Source organism: Heliangelus exortis, chromosome 5, assembly GCF_036169615.1.
Source record: "Heliangelus exortis chromosome 5, bHelExo1.hap1, whole genome shotgun sequence".
Lineage (NCBI taxonomy): Eukaryota > Metazoa > Chordata > Aves > Apodiformes > Trochilidae > Heliangelus > Heliangelus exortis.
In genome coordinates this window covers 40794681-40814602 of record NC_092426.1, presented here as the reverse complement: position 1 = coordinate 40814602, position 19922 = coordinate 40794681, and the positions used below count along the sequence as shown (strand labels likewise).

General features: G+C 46.7%; 1 protein-coding gene and 1 long non-coding RNA gene across 4 annotated transcripts in view; one reads left to right on the top strand and one right to left on the bottom strand.

The window, feature by feature from the left end:
• LOC139796635 (uncharacterized) overlaps nt 1-19922 on the bottom strand; it is a 521507-nt gene that overhangs the window by 421246 nt on the left and 80339 nt on the right. The window lies entirely within an intron of this gene.
• Nucleotides 18431-19922, top strand: part of TSPAN18 (tetraspanin 18) — a 115950-nt gene continuing 114458 nt past the window's right edge. For both annotated transcript variants that reach the window (XM_071744986.1, XM_071744989.1), the window contains exon 1: nt 18431-18583. The gene's annotated coding sequence lies outside the window, so the exon portion shown is untranslated. The remainder of the gene's footprint in view (nt 18584-19922) is intronic.

Here is a 19922-nt window from a genome sequence, read left to right as displayed (position 1 = left end):
CCTGATAACCACCATGAAAGGGAAATAATCCTCATCCCAGGTAGCATAGAAGCATAGAAGGTAGCATAGAAGCATTCCTGCTGTTCACCCAGAACTGCCCTCAGGAGTTCACCTCTTCTATATTTTATTTTCTCTTCTATATTTTATTTTCTTTTAAAGCAGAGAGAGCTCTGTAGGATGCCAAAGATTTTACCCAGCCATTTCCAGAGACAACTGTACCAGGAATTTCATGTCCAAGCTTCATATTTCATGAAGAGGTGAGAAGAGAGAGATGTTAGCCCTGCTCCCAATCTCTGCCCATTCCTGTATCCCGAGCTTCCCATCTGGTGCTGTCTGTTTATTTGACACCAACCAGAAAATGTAAACAGTTAGTTTAAAATGAGATAGAAAACCTCAAGGGGGATGATGAAATAGAAACACCAGAGATGGCTGCACTTAGGATGTGTGTTCCCTGAGTCAGGGAAGCACAGAGATGAATGCAGGGGCTTGTTTAGCACTCACTTAAGTGGATGGGAACAACTTGATGAAGTGACACCAGCGTGTTCTGCCACTTGTCTGCAGTCTCTGAAGACTTCAGGATGTCATGAAACCAGTTGTTTCCATGTTGCACCCTGGATGACATGGTCTCCAAAAGCCAGACATGGATATCCCGGTGCCTTGGCCCCAGCTGAGCTCCCAGCCAGCCCCTTGCTCACTCCCTCCCCTGGCAGGGCAAAGAGAGAGGGAATGGGAAAAGCAGGAATAGAGGATAGAAAATAGAGGATAGAGAAAGAATAGAGAAAGAATAGAGAATAGAAAATAGAGAATAGAGAAAGAATAGAGAATAGAGAAAGAATAGAGAATAGAAAATAGAGAGTAGAGAAAGAATAGAGAGTAGAAAACAGAGAGTAGAAAACAGTAGAAAATAGAGAATAGAAAATAGAGAATGGAGAGTAGAGGATAAAGAATAGAGAATAGAGAATAGAAAATAGGAGGAGCTCATGGGTTGAGATGCAGACAGGGATAGCACCAATTACTGTTGTGAACAAAACAGACTTGGGGAATGAACTTATTTGATATAAAATAATTGCCAATTGATATAAAAATGTCATTGCTATTCAAGTGGTGAGAAAGAAAAAAAAAAAGCAAAAAAACCAAAACAAAACAAAAAGAAACAACTAAACAAACGAACAAAAAAAAACCCCAAAATCCAAACCTAACCAAACAAAAAAAAATACCACCAATAAATGTATGTATATTTATATATTTTATATATATTTATATATTATATATATTTTTATATATATTCACATGTATATATTAATATATAAAAATATATAGAAATTACAAATATATTTATAAATAAATATAAATTTAAAAATACCACCAAAAAAACCCCAGAATTATAACACCCTTTCACTCACCCTCTTGTCCAGGCTCAACCTCAATCCTTCATTCCAGACTCCTCTGAGATCCCTAGGAGGGATAGGATGTTACAGTCAGCCCACAGAAGGCAGTGGGTGGGTTGGAAAGGACTCTGGAGCTGGGTTTGGGACTGGATTCTTGGTCCCAAGGTTTTTAGAATTCCCATTACCAGAGCCATCTGCCGTGGTTGGTAGGTGATGTTTTAGTATGTGGAGTTGTACTTTGGTGTGAGAGGTGGGCTGAGTATCATAGAATCCTAGAATTGGCTGGGTTGGAAGGGACCTCAGAGATCATCAAGTCCAACCCTTGATCCACCCCCCCCGTGGTTCCCAGCCCATGGCACTGAGTGCCACATCCAGGCTCTTTTGAAATATCTCCAGGGATGGAGAATCCACTAGTTCCCAAAGTAGTGAACCTTTGAGAGAAAAAGCCCAGGAGTCTTTGTGCAAGAGGGGATGGATTTGGTGAAGTGGGGTGGAGACAAAATTCATCTGGCAGTAGGATGAAGATGACTGGAAAATCTCTCTCCAAGCTGTCTGGGGCAAATGTAGCAGGGTGACCACAGGTCCTAGTGGGAGAGAAGCCTGGAGGCTCCCTGGCATTTGAATCTTGGATCCCTGGTGGTCCCATTTATCTTCTTATCCTTCACATCACTTCCTGTTAGCCAGTTTTCAACCCACCCTTACAAAGCTCTTGCATCCTTCCAGACACCATCATTTGTGGCCAGCAGGTCCAGGGAAGGGATTCTGCCCCTGTGCTCAGCCCTGGGGAGGCCACAGCTTGAGTCCTGTGTCCAGTTCTGGGCCCCTCAGCTCAGGAAGGAGATTGAGGTGCTGGAGCAGGTCCAGAGAAGAGCAAGGAGGCTGGGAAGGGATCCAGCACAAGTCCTGTGAGGAAGGGCTGAGGGAGCTGGGGGTGTTGAGGCTGGAGAAGAGGAGGCTCAGGGGAGACCTCATCACTCTCTACAACTCCCTGAAAGGAGGTTGGAGCCAGGGGGGGGTTGGGCTCTTTTCCCAGGCAACTCTCAGCAAGACAAGAGGGCACAAGAGGTCTCAAGTTGTGCCAGGGGAGGTTTAGGTTGGACATGAGAAAGAATTTCTTTCTGGAGAGGGTGCTCAGCCATTGGAATGGGCTGCCCAGGGAAGGGGTGGATTCTCCATCCCTGGAGATATTTCAAAAGAGCCTGGATGTGGCACTCAGTGCCATGGGCTGGGAACCACAGGGGGAGTGGATCAAAGGTTGGACTTGGTGATCTCTGATCCCTTGGTCCCTTCCAACCCAGCCAATTCTATGATTCTATGATTTCCTTGCCATGCTTTCTCTTGCTCATCTCTTGACTGAAAGATCTTTGCAGTAAGGGGGGGTTGTTCTGATCAGTGCAAGGCAGGGAAGAGACTTTTAAGCACAAATTAAGACTTTTAGTGGATTCAGCAACTGTAAGGAAGAGACAAATCCAAATTCCCTGGCACTCCGCACCCCTCTTATCTGTACCCTGGGATCCATCTACTGTATTATCCAAAATACCTTGGCACCTCTAGCTTCAAAATTAATAGGAAGTGCAACCCGAATGGAATTTCTGAACTAGATACACATGGAAGAGCAATGAGAAAGCCAAGAGGAAAGCAGCTTGCCAGGCTGTGGCTATGCAGGCAACGGGGGGAGGGAACCCAGCCCTTTGGTTTTAGCTCCACCCAAACCCTGCAAATGCAATGGTACCTTAGTGGCAAGGAAACAATAAATCACCTCTTTTTCTTTCTTTTCTTTTTTCTTCTTCCTTTTTTCTTTTTTCTTTTTCCTTTTTTCTTTTTTCTTTTTTTTTTCTTCTTCTTTCTGCTTTTTTCTTTCTGCTTTTCCTTTTCCTTTTCCTTTTTTTCTTTTTCTTTTTTTTTTCCTTTTTCTTTTTCCTTTTTTTCCTTTTCTTTTTCCTTTTCTTTTTCCTTTTCTTTTTCCTTTTCTTTTTCCTTTTCTTTCCTTTTCTTTCCTTTTTCTTTTTTCATTTTTCTTTTTCCTTTTTCTTTTTCCTTTTCTTTTTCCTTTTCTTTTTCCTTTTTTTCTTTCTTTTTCCCTTTCTTTTTCCCTTTCTTTTTCCCTTTCTTTTCCTTTTCTATCTTTCTTTCTCTTTCTCCTTTTCTCTTTCTCTTTCTCTTTCTCTTTCTCCTTCTCTTTCTCTTTTTTTCTTTTTTTTTCCCCACCCTATGCTCTAAGCTGCAGCACTCAGACCCCTGGGAATTCCAGCTCCTTCCCCAGCTCAGCTGGCAGGATGAATGCAGCAGACTTCAGGAGGTCCAGCTTCAAATCCCAGCTCCCTAATTATTTCCACGTGTATTTGTGCAAGGCTGTGTGTTTTCTGGGGTCTGCAGGTGGCACAGTGACCTCTGGGCTCTAGGTGGGTTTTCCAGGCTTCAGCAGATGTCAGAGGAATGAGCCAAGCAGTTAGAAAGCAATCTTAAATATCCCTATCCAAGGAATCTCTCTCTGTCCAGTGACTGATGGGTTGTTTCTCCAGGCTTGCTTCTCCCTCTATGCCTTCTCCAGCTGTGAAAGAAGAAGAGGAAGGGATTTCTGGCCTTAGTTTAGAACGTTTAATTAAAAATTAAAAAAAAAAAAAAGCCTTCATGCAAAGAAAGCCCATTTCCACGGCTTTGATGTTGGTGCCTCTGGGAAGGAAATTAGTTGGAAGGGAATTCTGGGCAACAAAATGCAAAGGAGCATCTTCGGGCACTCTTGGGAGTTCCTCAAACCCCAGAATCAGTAAAACCAGATCAATGTGTGATCCCTGAGAGCTCTGCTGGGCTCAGCCTGCTGATGGGATTGCTTGCCCTGCCTCCCTTAGCTAAAAAGGAAAAAAGGGGGGAAAAAAGGAAAAAAGGGAAAAAAAAGAAAAAATGAAAAAAGGGAAAAAGGAAAGAAAGGAAAAAATGAAAAAAAAGGAAAAAAGGGGAAAAAGGGAAAAAAGGAAAAAAGGAAGAAAAAACAGAAAAAGAAAAAAATGAAAAAAAGGAAAAAAGGAAAAAAAAAGAAAAAAGAAAAAAAAAGAAAAAAAAAGAAAAAAAAGAGATCATGTCTGGTATTTTAGGGAACTGGGAAAACCTGTCAAGGACTTTTGGGGCAAAACAGGAAATGGCTGAAAAGAAAGGCTCATCTCAGAAGTCTGGAGTTGCCAGTCCCAGTGGGATAATTCCCACCTCTCTCAGGGCTATGTTCTGCCTTACAGCTCAGGCAGCCTGGAGTAGAAAACATGAAAACTTCTAATTTATGTTTTCCAGCAGTTTCTTCAAATCCATTTTTCTGGTGGTCCTATTTCAGAGGATTTATTTGGTCCCAGTGTTGTTAAATCCCTGGTTTCTGGATGGTCACGTGGAAGAGGCCTGGTCCTGGTTAAGATGTGGCAATGGGAGTTGGGACTGAAGCACCCATGGGTGCAGCATCCGTGGCTGTGCCCAGGTGCCAAAAAATTGGTTCCCTTCTCCTCCTCAGAGCTCTGTTCTTCCTTTGGGCAAGCCCAGTAGAGGGTCCTTCTTTGACCCAGGATTTTTTTTCTTGTTGCCCTGCGGGTAGCTGTGAGCCCCATAAATAGGGATGCTGACAACTTCCCTGTGGTATAAAAGAAAAAAAAATAAAAATTCACCTATGGAGTGGCTAAAGTGATTCAGAGCAATCCAGGCAAGGTGCTGAGGTTTCTGCTGGCTTAAAGAAGGGCTTGGTGCATGGTGAAAAATGGGAAAAGTCAAGGTCACAGAGGTTTTCTTCCCTAGGGACTCCAAGTGGAGCATGGTCCTACTGTCCCTAATGGCTCAACAGTGGGGACAGTCAGAAAACTGTCCCTAAGAGCATTTTCATTTGCTCCAGGTCCTCTTGCAGGGTGTCGAAACCCCTCACCTGAGCAGGAGATGTGGAGAAGGAGGATTTGCAGAGGCCAGGGAGTTGATTAGGGCTGTTCCAATCCATTTGTTTTCCAAGCCATGTGGGGTTTGGGGTTTGGTTGGTAAGGGCAGAACCATCCTAACAGAAAAACTGTCCCTAAGAGCTGTGTCATTTGCCCCAGGTCCTCTTGCAGGGTGTCAGAACCCCTCTCCTGAGCAGGAGATGTGGAGAAGGAGGATTTGTAGAGCCCAGGGAGTTGATCAGGGCTGTTCCAATCCATTTGTTTTCCAAGCCATATGGGGTTTGGTTGATAAGGGCAGAACCATCCTAATTGAATTGGCTGGGTCAGTGGCAGTTCACCCCAAGGGGGGGAGGGCAAGGGCTCTGAAAAAAAAAAAAAAAAAAAAAAAAAGATCTGCTCTGTGAGAGGAAACTGCAAGAGCTTGATTTTTCATCCTGAGAAAACTGATGGGTCCTGGTCCCCACACTGAGCCTCCCATGTCAGTGGGAAGCCCAGAGCCTAAGAAACTCCTTGCCCTGTAAATCCTTTTGCCTGCTGCAAAATAAAATGAGCCCAGGCTGTGTTTCTGAGCTGCTGCTCCAGTTTGGTGGTGGTGGAGAGGGAAGGACCAAAGGTAGCTGGAAAAAAAACTGCTTAACCATTTCAGAGCCAAGTCCCTGCTCTTTGCAAATTTTATCAAAAGGAAACTGGTGAGCAGCAGCAGCTCCCCTGCCATGAATGCTCTGTAGCCCTGTGATAGCTGTGGAGAAATAAAAAATAGAAATAAATAAATAAATAAGTAAGTAAGTAGAAAATATCAAGCAAATAAGGAAGGTAAAAAAGGAATGTGCCTCTGCTGCAGGCTGGAGATGTGATCACTATGACACGAGGCAAGAGGTGATGCAAATAATTATTAGGAAATAAAAAAAAATCAATGAAAATAGCAGCTTTCATTTATCTGTGGATATTGCCACAGGCTGTGTTCAAGGGCAAAATCTACAGCTCTGCATGTGCATTCTAGTGGGGAATATTCCATCTGCCCCAGTAACCTCTCTCAATAGTCCCCATTGGCTGCAGGGGGGAGGTTGGAAGCACTGACTGAGCCCCTCTCCAGCCTGATGTGATTGCCCTACAAATGGGGAGTCCCTAATTACTTCCACAGAATATAAATCCATGATGGCTTTGACAGCTCCTGGGGCTGAAGGCAGCATCCCAGTGCTGGGAACATCTCATGTCAGGGGACAGCTGGCTGGAATCCCATCAACAGCACCATCAGGAAAGGGAGAAGCAGGAATGGGGGACATTTAATACAGAGATTCCCAGTTAGGGATGGCCTTACACAGAGAATCATAGAATCATAGAATTGGCTGGGTTAGAAGGGACCTCAGAGATCATCAAGTCCAACCCTTGATCCACTCCCCCCGTGGTTCCCAGCCCATGGCACTGAGTGCCACATCCAGGCTCTTTTGAAATATCTCCAGGGATGGAGAATCCACCCCTTCCCTGGGCAGCCCATTCCAATGCCTGAGCACCCTCTCTGTAAAGAAATTCTTTCTCATGTCCAACCTAAACCTCCCCTGGCACAACTTGAGACCTCTTGTCCCCTCTTGTCTTGCTGAGAGTTGCCTGGGAAAAGAGCCCAACCCCCCCCTGGCTCCAACCTCCTTTCAGGGAGTTGGAGAGAGTGATGAGGTCTCCCCTGAGCCTCCTCCAGCCTCAACACCCCCAGCTCCCTCAGCCTCTCCTCATAGGATCTGTGTTGGATTCCTTCACCAGCCCAGTTGCCTCCTTTGGACCCGCTCAGGACCTCAGTCTCCTTCCTGAACTGAGGGGCCCAGAACTGGACACATCCTGAGGCTCTGAAGCTACCTGGGTTTCAGTGAATAGCTGTGCCTTTCCTCTCTGGGCTGTGATTTGTGCTGTGGTCCTGTGAAAGATGTGGCCTTCCATGCAGAGAGAGGATGTTTTGTTCTTGTAAAGTCAGGAGAGAGTGTGAAGACACAGGGCACCCATTCAGTGGGCACTCAGCCACACTGAAGTACTGGATTCAATTCATCTTCAATTAATCCTGGCAGATTATGGCAAGGCTTAAGTCTTCTGCTCCTTTTCCCCCTCCCTGATTGCCTTTCCCAGTGATCCTGCTTTGAGGAACATGCCCTAAATGATGGTGAAACCCATCCTGCCTGCTTTGGGAACAGTTCTGTATTCCTTGGGTACCCTTGCATACTCCAGTGCAGGTCTATAAGCAGGGAAAAATTGCTTTGGTGCAGTTTTCTCTTGGGTCCAACCAATATTTTATGAATGCTGCCTTTGTGTCACTGGATGGTGTCTGCAAGTCATTCTGGAAGCAGGACTGCAACATCTGCAGCAGATGTAGGCATGGATGTGGCCCAGGAGCTGGGAACTGGTGGTATCATGGTGGGAACTGGGTGGTTTCTGCTGTTTGGAGAGCACTTGAGTGCTCTAGGATCAGGGATTTTTTCCAGGTGATAGGGTTAGTGGGTGCTGGAAGAGGGTTCTGGAGAAATACTCCTAGGAACATCTACTCTCCTGATACATGGTTTGTTGGGTTTTCCTACAATAAAGGATTAGTGTAAACTTTTGCTGGTGGAAATGGAAGGAAACCACTGAATTTACACACTGTGTAAATCACATCCTGTGTCTCACAGTTTGGGCTCATCTCTAATGGGGTTACTTCAGTCTGAAATGCAGCTTCCTTTGTGTGACCCAAAGGCAAAGCAGTGTTAAATGACACCCTGGCAGGAAGTAAAGAGGCTAATATTTCACTGAAGGAAAATGGCAGGAAGTCAGTAGAATGTCTGTTATCTTAGCTGGAGCTGGCATTTGGCCTGCTTACTAAAGATAACACCTTTTTTTCCTCCAAGACTTGTCACTGGCTGCTTTATGACCTCATATCTTGATTTACATCTCCCTCAGAATACCTCCAGCTGCAGAGCATCACCAGTGCCCGAGGCTGACTCAAGTTTTTCCCAACAGCACAGACAACAGAGCTGAATTTTTCAGGCCCTGAGATGAGGGACTGGCTCCAGGCTGCTTTTTCCCCAGCCAAGAAAAGAGTAACAAGAAGGGGTGGAACCATCACTGGGGAGCTATGATTACTCCAAATACTGCTGCCAGACACCTGAGAGAGGTCAGGTAAGTGATTCTGTTCCAAATAACCCAAATAAGGGTTCTGCTTGAGCAATCCGTGCCCCTCTGCCTTCCCAGCACCTTCTCCCCCAGCCCATTGCTGTCTCAGGCAAGTTGCTGGTTTGCTTCTTTCCCTCCCTGGCATCACACTGAAGTTGTGAATCTTCCTCTGGCATAAAAGAGGAAAATTTCATCTTGACTCATAGCAGTTGGTGAGATGTGGATTGTTTTTCTTATGTTTCTTCAGTGTTAGAAGCTGAGCCTTTCATTTCCAGGACCTCGGGGGACTGCTACCCCCAAAAAGATAAGTGAAAAAAAAAAAAAAAAAAAAAAAAAAAAAAAAAAAAAAAAAAATTCGATTGGTTGTTTCTGATAGTTTTCATCAGAAATAGGAAATTGTCAGTTTTAGATAATTTTTTATGGTGGATAGAAATATATTCTGGGACTTGTGCCCTGCCTGTTGTGCTGAGCATTAAGGGAACAGCATTCCTGTTCACAAATGGTTCTGGGGGTGACCAGGGAAAGTTTCTTGTTGAGCATGCACACATTTACCCTACTGCTTGAGAAGTAAAAAGGTTGTATCTCCAGCTGACATTCTTGCAAATCAATTTATGACCAGGTCCCTGCTGACTTTTGACAGGCTGTGATGTCAGCTTCCAACTTCTTCTTGTGGCGGAAGGAAATTGCCTCATTTCTACCACCAAAATCTCTTGTGACCTTGATACCAGCTCACTTGGGGTGCCTGATGACCAAAACTTTAGAAGTTTTGCTGCTTTGGTTTTTTTTTGTTCACCCTCCCCTTCTGAACTCTTTTCCTGGTTACCTTGAACTTCTCTCCCTCTCTGTTGCCAAAATATCAGGAGTGCCTCTGGGAGGCATTCCAGCTCCCAAATCCAGGAGTGGGTCCCACCTCTTCCAGGCACAAGTTTTTTGCAGATGCCCAGGCTCTCAGCACAGCACTAGCAGAGCCTAAAAAGTGCTGTCATAGCCTTCCAAAGAGTCACAGCCTTCCCAGCCAGCATAAACTCTTCTATTTGTTCTCTCTGTCTGCAAAAAAGGGATCTTATAATAATGGCTCAGCTGAGGATGAATTGTTCACTGGAGGTGCTGAAGGAGATTTGTGTCAGAGCCCAGCTTTGGATGGGTGACTTACAGAGAGCTTAAAAGCATCTCCAGCTCAGCTCTCTGCCTCATTCTGCATTCTGTGCCATTTCTCTCACTGCCTCGGGGTGGAATGTTTCAGAAAGTTGGAGAGGGAATATTTTGATTCATCCTGTTAGATGAAGTTAATCTTGTGTAGCAAGGCAGCTGTGTAATGTTTTGTATTAAAACTCCTGTCTTCCCTGGAGTGTGATTAAAATTCAGGTGAAGGGTTGGTTTTGGTTTGTTTTTTAAAAAAAAATTTTTTATTTTGAAATTTTATTTTATTTCCCCACTCTCAGTACTCTCAAGGGGCCATTAGGCTCCATTCTTAAAAGTTTGCCATCCCCTTTTCTCTGCTGGTCCTGCTGCATCTCTGTGCCTGACGAGGGCTTGAAGGCTCCTGGGTGACTTGTGCACATTTTGCACACTCAGTAAACCCATTCCTGGCTCAGGTGAAGGGATGGCTGCTCCCTGGCATGTTGAATAAAGCCTGGGTTGGCAAATTCTCTGTTTTCCTGATTATAGTCCTGGAACAGAGTGAATCCCAGCTGGAGGAAGACCAGGTGCTCTATCAGTACCCTGAGCTTCCCCAAACTATTGCTTCATTTCAGTGGTTCTTGCCAAGAAAGCCAAAGTTTCCCTCCTCATCCTTTCTGCCATGCCACGGTTTCTATTTGCACATGGGGTGTTTGTCCCTGTTGTGTCAGGTTAAGGAGAAAACCCTTTTCTGGAAGTTTCTAACCCCTTTTTCCCTCCTCACTTTCTGCTTGGTGTCCTTTTCTGTGGAACCAAAATGAGAGCACCTGGAAGACACAACCTGTTAGAAGCTGAGTAAGGGGCAATCCCAGGGATACCTGGGGAAAAGTCAAGAACTGGGGGGAAAGCCCTAAGGACTGGAGGGAGGGAAAGGGAACAAACCTAGGGAAAAAGAAGAGAAGGTGGAAGGAGAGACACATCCTGAGAAGGAGGGAGATGGGAAAGGCCAGACTGGGTTGCAGAAGGAGATAACCTGTGGGCTTGCATTGCTGCTTCCCTTCTGCAGTGGAATCTGGCTTTAAATCAGTGCTGCAGAAGTGTTTCCCTCTGAACATCTTGGTTTTAACTCAGCCAGACTTTTGGTGGCTTCAGAAGAGTCCAGTTAACATTTGCTTCTTTGTGTTTTTAAGTCTCTCAGACACTTCTGCACAGCCAGGATCCAAAACCCAGCATGAAAGGCTGAGCAAAAGGGACTGGTTTGCAGCAAGAGGGAGGAGAAGGATGCTTCAGAGCTTTTACCAGGTTTTCCATACTGCTCAGGCTTCAACGATTTGCTGGAAGAGTGTCTTGGGGATCTTCCAAATGGAATCTATAGAGTCTGGATCCCTCTCTGAGAGTAGCTGAGAAAAACAGGAAACCAGGAGGTGCTGCTTTTCTCTTGCTTTGTAGCCTTTGTGATAAATATTAAGATAACCTGAGTAGGTGGCTAAGGATTATTAGCTATGAGAATGTGTCCTTGGCATGATTTCATTGAAATCAGTCTAGTAAAACCAGGGGTGAAATTGTCTCCAACTTTTAATAAATCCACAATTCATCTCTTCCTCATAGAAAACAAGAGCTTGTAACTTACATTGTAGCTTAAAACATTCATAGCAGGAGTCAGATAAGGGGCTCCCATCATCCCAGCCCATGTTCTACATGTGGCCAACAAGAATCCAGATTTTTGAGGTGTAAAACAACCACAGTTGTCCAAAAGCCATTCCAACTAATGGGTGTTCAGCCAGTGAAAAGGCTTCCATCTTCAAACAGGAGGTTCCTTTACCTGAAGTAGCTCTTAGAGGTGCAGTCCTGTGGTTCAATAACAGCTTAGGAGCTCTAAATTTTCATCCTGATGCCTGCTTGGGGAAATCACTGCAGATCCCTGGTATTCATTTGCTCCCACTGGTGAACACAGGATCCTGATTGATTCATGCCCATGTGAAGGGCTCACAAGGACCATCCATTTTATTCCAAGCCTTTCCAAAATAACTGATCTTAACCCACAGCCCAGCATTCAGCCATCTCACAGCTCCTGGGCTGAGCAGGGATGCTCTCTTCACTTCCATCTTCCCTTTTCTTGCCAGAAGAGCAGGGCTGCCCCATGTGTACACAAGAGCTCTTGAGACTGAGAGAAAAAGAAGCAAAACTTGGGCAGTTTTGTTTCTACCCCAGCTGTGTGTATGCTTGGAGGAGAAGTGGATTGCAAGGGAAAAGAGGTCTGCAGAGAAGAAAGTCTTTTATGAAAGAAAGTATCTTAACTGAGAAAAACCCAGGGAAATTTCTGTGAATAAAAGCAAGTTGTGTCCTTTTTGACAGCCATCCCAATGAGGTTATAGCAGCAACAGCATCCAACCATTGCTTCATGGACTTGTTAGAATAGATCTGGAGGCTGGTGCAGATCTTAAAAGCTGCACCTCACTTTAGGGACTGAATTTGATAAGGAAAAATTCTGGGATCACGCATGATGCCCAGCAACATTTACACGATGCAAATGGAGTGTCAGGTGTAATGCTCCATGTCACTAGCATTGCATTTTACGTCCTGCTTCTGCTCACTGTGCACAGCCATGAGAGTTGATCCTTTTGTCTAGACAGTGGACAGTCCAACTTTCTGGATTTCATAAAGCATAGAATCAGGGAATGATTTTGGAAGGGCCCTTAAAGCTCCCCCAGTGCCAACCCCTGCATGGGCAGGGACACCTCCCACCAGCCCAGGTTGCTCCAAGCCCCATCCAACCTGGCCTTAAAAACTTCCAGGGATAGATGGGGCTTCCATCACCTCTCTGGGCAACCTGTGCCAGGGTCTCACCACCCTCATAGTGAATAACTTTTTCCTAACATCCAATCTAAATCTCCCCTCTCCCATTTTGAATCCATTCTCCCATGTCCCATCACTCCCTGACATCCTAAAAAGTCCCTCCCCAGCTCTCCTGTAGCGCCTTCAGCCCCTGGAAGGCCACAATGAGGTCTCCTCAGAGCCTTCTCCTCTCCAGACTGAACAACCCGAGCTCTCTCAGTTTCCTCATAGCAGAGCTGCTCCAGCCCTCTGAGCATCCTCCTGGCCCTTATCCAGCTTATCCATGTCTTTCTTGTAATAGGGACTCCAGAACTGGACACAGGACTCCAGGTGAGGTCTCACAAGAATATAAACCAGCTTCTGCAGAATGGGAAATAATTTTGCTATTCCATGCTGCCTCCTTTCACCTAAGGGCCTAGTGGGATGACTGATTTAGACTCCTGATGTGTGCTCTTTTGCTTTTCTCCTTAACCCTGCTACGTGTTCTTCAGAATAATTTGCTTGGATAGCACCTTCTTCCAGGTTCAAAGGGAGCTATCACCACTCTTCAGGCTAGGGATCCCTTTTTCCACCACACCATTGGGATCCTTGTCTTCAGTTGGCTCTCTGGGAGGACTCATTTGGGGAGAAGGGAAGCAGAGAAATGGGTTTGATGAATGGCATCAACTTGCATCCCCCAAGAAAAGTCCATCTGTTTTTAGCAGATGTTTAACGAGTCCTGGCAACACAACTGGCTGTGTTGAAACAAATTGCAGGGTGACCATCTAACTGGTGTCAGAAGTGAAGTTTTTAACACTTCCATCTGCTCCCTGGCACTTACTGCTCTTCTCTGCAGTTATCTGTAAACTATGTACCACATCTTTGTCAGAAGAAATCCATGAACAGTTCTAGCTGTCCAGTAAAGTATTATTTAATTGGAACATCTCAGGGAACAATAAACCCTGAAGCTATGTTTGTTAGCTTGGGTTTTTTCCCTTTTTTTTTTTTTTTTTTTAAAGGAAAAAGGTGCTTTTGTAAATCTTTTAAGGATTTTAGAGTCAGATGGAGTTTTAAAAGTGCTTTTGAGCCTCCTCCCTTTTTTGCTACAAGACAAATACAAATGCCAAGAAGTGTAAAAACATTTGAGGATAGATGTTTGGATGAGTAAGGCACTTGTCTGGGATCCAGGATCTCCAAGCTCATGTTCTGAAGCTGCCACAGACTTTTAGTACTTCTTTAGCATTCACTCTTTGTGCCTCAATTTCCTCTTTGTAAATGGGGATAACTTTGCCTCTGTGTTTGTCTCTCATGTCATATTTAAATATTTTATAAATATAAATATAAATATTTTCCCAGGGGAAAGAGCTTGGATTGGGGGGATTCTGGTAAAATGGGGGTCTCCATTTTGCTTGTCTTTTGTGAAAATTACTAAAAGGGAAACAAAATTTGTTTTCAAGTATGGAAAAGCTCAGCTGCAAATTTCAGAGGAAATCTGAACATTGAGAACTTTCTCAGAGGATACATGGTTAGGAATCTTGGAGGTTTGGCATAAGCCACATTTTAGGAAACTTTAGGAAAAAAGTAAACAGTGGACAGGATATTTTCTGAGGTTGGTTGTTGGTTTGGTTTTTTTTTTTGAGATCAATCATAATCAGTTTTACCTGTCATTAGCAGTGGAGATGGCTATTATCTTCAAGATGTTAATTTGGGTCTAAAAATATCCCTTCAGTGCTGAATATTAAAATTATTATAAAGCATTGTTTTAACAGAGATTTTTCTGGGCAGAGTCCAAGTCATCCAATCATTGCTTCAGGAGTTTTGGGTTTAGGCAACACTGCAAGGTCTTTTGTGTAATTTTCCAACTTCAAGGAAGGAGAGATGAGCAGGAAAGCATTTAGGAAAATTATTTCTACCTCTATGTGTGTTTCTGTGAGCACAAAAGTGTTGTTTGTGGCCTGGATAATTTTAAGAAGAGCATACCTTTTGCCTTAGAATCTTGTTTTCCATCTTTAGTCTGTGGGTCTAAAAGACACGAGAAGGTCAGGTGTGAAATGATGACAGAAGATGCTTTTTCACTTCAGAAAAACACACATGCACATTACCCCCTGATCAATAAATATGAAAACAGACCTTGGAAAAGTAAGTCTGTAAATTAATACTCAAAATGGAGCTTGAATAAAAATAATAACAATCAAAAAATAGTATTGCAAAGCTGCATAAAGATTTTTTTCCTCCGAAATATGAGTTTGCTGCTTGGATGAAAATGATGAGGAAATGCTGATCCTGACAAAGAAACCAACTCGTAAACAATTTAGCTCCAGTTTTCCCAGCTGAGCCTGGGAAAGTGAAATTGGGTTGAAAAATCCACTGGCAAGGTTTTAATGATGATTTTAATAAGGGAGCTTGAACAAACCTCTGGTTACCAGCTACCAGCCCCCTCGTGCTGTTTTCCCAGGCCTGATGGAGGGGCCCTGGGAAAGCAGCCTGAGAGCAGCTTGGGGAGCATCTTGATCAGGGTGGGACTTCAGTCAGCACTACAAGTGCTTGGCATTTGGGAAAAACAAGGAGGTTTGCTTTGCTGCCTTTATCTGGGAGCCAGGTGATGAGGTTCAGCCAGCCAGCTTGTCATCTTGAGCTCTCGGTGGCGGAGCCCTCGTTTGTTTTGCACTCTCAGAAGTGCCACTCAGTCTCAGAGGCAGGGTTAATAACACCCAGTGACTGCCACACAGCACAGATCGCTCCTGGAATGGGCCCTGGTTATCTGGAAACAGCCTGGGCCTCAGCTTCCAGCCCTGTGAGATGCCAGAGAATTTCCTTCTGCCCATCTGCCTAGGAGACAAGCTGGGCTGGGGCTGGGTCCAGCTCTGGGAAGCAGAGCCAAGCTGTGGGTCCAGGTTGGATTCTTGCTTTTATTTGCCTTGGCAGCAAGCTGGAAAAGACACAAGTAGAACTGCTGAGGGGAAATAAGAGGAAAAGAAAAGGGAGCGTCCTGAAGGCAAAGGAAGTGGGAGGAAAGGTGGGAAGGCTGGGGAAGGAAGCGCCTGAGAAGCTGTGAAGTTGAAAACTCAGTTGTGGAGCACAGACAGGATGGGGTCCAGAAGTAGGTTTTTTTCTGTGTGAGGGAGCCCTGGGCCAGGCTGCCCAGGGAGGTGGTGGAGTCTCCTTCTCTGGAGACATTCAGACCCCACCTGGATGTGTTCTGTGGGACTGCTGGAGGTGACCCTGCTCTGGCAGAGGGGTTGGACTGCAGGAGCTTTACAGCTCCCTTCCAACCCCTCATTTTCTGTGACTTCTTTAAGTCATGGGCTAGCTGGATGGAGTGAAATCCAACTCAAAGCCCATTGAGTCACCCCTGTGAGGAACCTGCCCTGATTTTTTCTGTGGCTTTGCAGCATTCTTCTGAAACCTCAAGCCTATCAGGAGTGTGAATGGAGAGATATTTTGATCTATATGATGGGACACATGATCCATACCAAGGGGAAGACCCTTCAGAGAGTGGGAGGGCTACAGCTCTAGGCACTCTGAAGCAGGAGGAAGCAGGTTTAGTGTTTTGGGCTAAACTATGGAACCATTTCCTTTTTCATTGCAGTGATGTTATTTATCAGCCAACAAGTTAAAGCAGCCCTCTTGCAAGTCTGCCATGGTAAAACTGGTTTTCTCCATAGCTGCTCTTGTGCTTTAGGTTCACAGAGGATATCCTTTACCCCTAACAAAGAATGTAAACCCCAGCTCTCCATGCAAAACTCAGTTCAGTGCTGGCTGGGATTCACAAAGCAGTTCCTTCATGACACTGAGAGCACCATAAACTCGGGAAGCTCATTTTCAGTAGTGGCCCCTTAAATGGCACAGTTGAGCATGTAAGAGCACTATTGTGTCCCCGTGAGCATGTGGAAGATTTGAAAGCTGGGGTCACAGATAGCTTGACTTTTTTGTTCATTTACAAAACAGCTTCAGAGAACCAGGGTGGAAAACAGAAAACACGTACAAGTCTTCGGGATAAACTGCCCCGCAGTTTTTTTCCCCCAAAATATCAGAATAATGATGTCACTATAGGTGGGGGGAGGGCGGGGGTGGGGGAGAAGGCATTAGTTGGAACAAAGACAAGAGTGTCCTTGATGAGGAAATGATCTTGTCTAGAGAATCTGGACCTGTTTAAAACCGTGGTGTTTGGGGCAGGACTAAGCCCACTCGGTTTCCTAGAAACCCCCCCCTAGGTGAGATCTGTGGTTTAGGCTGTAAAACCAGGGGTAAGGTGTTGGGTGGCCAGGCAGATAGACAAAAATACACTGGTTTTCCAGGTTTATTCACCACATAGCTTGCAATGGTCCCTGTGACACTGCAGGGGGAAATGTGTGAGATTGTTCCTGGGAGCTCAGAGGGAGGACCAACTGAGCCCAGTCTGGCACGTCTGCAGAGTATAAATATCATTTCTGTCTGAACGGACCATGATCTGCTGCTGCTCAAGGGGTATGACAAGCCAGCCTCCTGGAAAACAGCACTCTGAGTCCTTTGCAAAGGAATCAAACGAGGAACAAGGCTATTACCTCATGTCAAACTGTGCCTAATAAAGAAATGGAAATCCCCTAGTCTGCCACAAAGACCAAGGAGGGGTAGGATCATGCTGTGACACAAATAAATGAATAGTGAAACACAAATGGAAAAACATGGGCCCAAACAGTACAAGAAAAATATCAGACCTTGAAATTATTGCCTGTCTTAAGCAACAGACTGTAACAAAACATACAAATAGGATCTGGTTCTGTAATCTGGTTTTGCTAATAAACAGAACTGGATTGAGGAGCATAACTTAAATTATTTGTGTATCTCCTTCGTTTTAATATCACATTAGGAAAAAACCAAAGCCAATGCCAACAAATACCTGCACCTGGGGAGCCTTGTGACTCTTCATTACCAGATACAGGAGGCATTAGCAGAGATATTTATGCAGAGATGCTGGTGCCTCTTTTTTCCTTGTCTCCTGTTCTTCTGATAAGCTTTGAGGGTGCACATGCCCCATCTTGCAGAGCATCACCAAATAAGCAGGACCACAAGGACCTGTATACATAGGACCACTTGGAGGATTTAGCAAATTTTTTAGTGCTATTTCTGTTGTTGTATGTGAGCACAATGTCCACTTTACCAGTGCCTTTGTTCCAGAGCTATTGTTGTTGAGGATAACAGTGTTACTTCTGCACACCTTTTCCTCCCTCAGCTTCTTTTCTTTTCTTTCAACCCACCATCTACTTCTGGCCACACCAGTACCAGGGCTGATTTCTCTAAGGGATGGGGGTTGAGCTGAGCACCTGTGTGGATCCACCAGTGCCTGTTGGATGCTGTTGGACTCTGGATACAGTCATCCTATGTGGAAGAGTAGCAAAGGAGACATCCTTCTTCTCTACAGAGTTACTTATTTTTCTCTATTTGTCAAACTTGGCTGAAATTGTTTAATTGGGCAGGCAGAGCCACACTGCACAAGTTGAATGTCCTTAGGAAGCCAGGCTGAGGTGACCTGGCTTTTCCCCTTCTCACAAGCCTGGCTTCTTCACTTGGTTTTGGTAGGCATTTTGAAAAAGCTTTTCCACCTCACAGTCTCCTTCTTCGATTGAAGTTCCTCTGCCAGCTCTTAGTAAAGACACCGGGAAGGTGACCTCCCACCTTCTCCGTCCCCTTTTTTTTTTTTTTCTGCCTTCTTTTGCACCCCAGGGCTCAGCCCTGGAGCACCAGAAGCCCAGGAGGTGTTACGAGGGGTTCCCTGGAATGGGGCACCTCACCTTCCCTCTCCTCGGGGGAAAAGAGGGGAGCTTCAGCCCGGCGAGGAGGCTCCCAAGCTGGTTGCCCCTGGGCCACCCTCCCGGGGTGCGTCCGAGCCGCCTCCGGGGTACATTCTACCCGGGACGAGTCCCCCGGTTGCCTTTGGGGCTCCGCAAAGTTTTTTTTTGTGACGGAGGGAGGCAAAGGATCCCGGGACGGGTGTGCGGTTGAGGTCGGGGAGGGTGGCACTGGGCGGAGCGGTCCCGGCTGCTGGGGCCGGGCCAGGCGGACGAGCGGATCTGCGGCGGGCCGGCCGGACCGGGAGAGGAGGAGCTGAGAAAGAGGCACGGCCAGGGGTGGAGCCGGCTGGGCTGGCGGTTGTGGTGCTCCGAGCCTGCCGGGAACGGTACTGGGAGCCCAGCGCCGCCGGGAGTCGCCCGCACTGTCTGCCCCTGGAGCCGCCGCGGGAGCCTCCTGCAGGTAACGGGACCGGGCTCGCTTCTCGGTTCTGCCCCGCAGACCTTCCCAGGGGCCCCTTCAGCTGCTCGGGGAGGGGTGAGCACCCCACAGCCCTCCCGCTACACCGGGACCCGTGGGGTTCGGCTGAGCGCACCCGCGGGGAAGGGGATGGGGGGGAGGTGGGGGGGCTCGGCTTTTCGCCGCCGCTCTTTTGCTTCCCCGGTGGAGTGCGGGAGCGCCGTGGGTTCCCGGGGGGGGGGGGGGTGCTTGGCGTGGAAGTTTTCTCGGGTTGAAATGCCAGCCCAGCTGACAGCAAAGGAGCTGGCGGGGAGGCTGCTGCGGAGCCGGCTGAACTCGCCCCGCCGGTAACACCCCTGCGGGGTCGGGCCTCGGGGAGCCTCTCGTAGTCGGTAGCCGGGAGCGTCTGGGGTGAGCCTGCCCTCAATATTTCTGGGGTTTATTGTGTGTTTTCCCCCCTCCCCAACACCCCCGGAGCCCCTCTTACTGCAGCCGGGTGTCTGGGGGCTGCAGTGCCCGGGGGGCGTCTGGATAGGTTTTGGGGTGTTCTGCCGGCCCTGAAGTTTGGGTGAGGATTGTGAGGGTAGTGAGTTATCTGTGGTTTTCTGCTGTCCAGCCCGCTAGGAATTTTTTTCCCACCCCCGTCCCCAACACCCCCGGGAGCCCCTCTTGCTGCAGTGCCCGGGGGGGGGTTTGGAGAGGTTTTGTGGTGTTCTGCCGGCCCTGAAGTTTGGATGAGGATGGTGGGGGGAGTGAGTTATCTGTGGTTTTCTGCTGTCCATCCCGCTAGGAATTTCTCTTCCCCCCCCCCTCCCCAACACCCCAGGAGCCCATCTTACTGCAGCCGGGTGTCTGGGGGCTGCAGTGCCCAGGGGGCGTCTGGACAGGTTTTGGGGTGTTCTGCTGGCCCTGAAGTTTGGGTGAGGATGGGGGGAGAGTGAGTTATCTGTGGTTTTCTGCTATCCAGACCGCTAGGAATTTTTCTCCCCCTCCCCCCCCCCCCCCTTCCCCCCCAACACCCCCGGGAGCCCCTCTTACTGCAGTGCCCGGGGGGAGTCTGGAGAGGTTTTGTGGTGTGCTGCCGGCGCTGAAGTTTGGGTGAGGATGGTGGGGGGGAGTGAGTTATCCGTGGTTTTCTGCTGTCCATCCCGCTAGAAATTTTCTCTCTTGCACGCTCTGTCGGTCGGCAAACTGCAATCCCGCCAGGCTGGGTCAGTCCCAGCTTTCTTTCTAATCCGAGATTTATAGCTGCAGCAACATGTTAGCGAAGCAGCACCCCGCGGAGATGCGGGGGTTTTATAAACTGTACACTCGGGCACTTAAAGTTTCATCAAAACTTTTG